A 1,289-nucleotide genomic window follows, 5' to 3' on the forward strand; every position below is an offset into this window, starting at 1 on the left:
AACAAGATCACTATCCATAGTAGGTACCCAATGCCATGGATTGATGACCTCTTGGACCAACTAAAGGGGGGAAAATATTTCAGCAAGATCGATTTGAAGTCAAGATATCACCAGGTGCCAATCAAACCCTCTGATGTGTGGAAGACTGCTTGGAAAGCCAAGTAGGGCCTTTTTGAATGGTTGGTTATTCCTTTCGGATTGACGAATGCTCCTACAACCTTAATGAGGCTAATGGATGACATCTTGTGTTCATTAACCAACTCATTTGTAGTGGTATACTTGGATGACATCATAATTTTCAGCCAGAGTTGGGAAGAGCACCTCCACCACATCCGACAGGTTCTCCAAACACTGCGACAACACAAGTTATGTACCAATTTGGAGAAATACACTTTTGGCATTGCCCAGGTTCAGTATCTGGGATACATTATTGATGAACAAGGGGTTGATGTGGATCTAGCCAAGATCCAAGCCATTTTTGATTGGCCATCCCCAACCACTCTGATAGAGCTCCACAGCTTTCTAGGTCTTGCCAACTTCTACTGCAAGTTCATGTTTGGATTTTGTCATATCACTTGGCCCTTGAGTCATGTCACCAAGGGAGGAGTGAAATAAAAATTCTTTTGGTATGAATCTCAATAGAAGGCATTCACATAGTTGATAGATTGCCTTTGCTCGACACCAGTGCTCGCATTACCAGACTTGCAAAAACCATTTGAGGTCGAGACAGATGATTCTGACTATGCTATTGGGGAAGTCCTTACTCAACAAGAGCATCCAGTGGCATATCACAGTGAGACACTTTCAGACACAATCCAAAAATATCCCACTTATGACAAAGAGACGTATTACATTGTGCAGGCTTGCGAGCAATGGAAGCATTACATATTGGGGAAGGAAACGGTCATCCACATAGACCACCGACCCCTGCAGTTCATACAGACCCAAGGGAAATTGCAGAATGATCGCCATTAGAAGTGGTCCACATACATGCAACAGTTCCATTTGAATATCAAGTATAAGAAGGGTAGCGCCAATAATGTTGCATATTTCCTTAGTCAACCACCGATCATGGCATTAACCACCATGCTCAACTCTTATGGGCACGAGACTTATAATTGGCCACTTCTCTACAAAAGCGACCCAGAATTCGGCCATGCATACCAGACACTCTTGGAGGGTCAGCATGTTCCAGATTTTCACCTCCAGGATGCCCTGTTATGCCATCTGGGTCACCTTTGTGTTCCTTCAAGAGAGCCTACCAAGATGATTTGGGAAGTAGAATATAG

This window comes from Pinus tabuliformis, chromosome 9 (assembly GCF_031772625.1).
Source record: "Pinus tabuliformis cultivar Carrire ecotype Pingquan chromosome 9, CPIR1, whole genome shotgun sequence".
NCBI lineage: Eukaryota > Viridiplantae > Streptophyta > Pinopsida > Pinales > Pinaceae > Pinus > Pinus tabuliformis.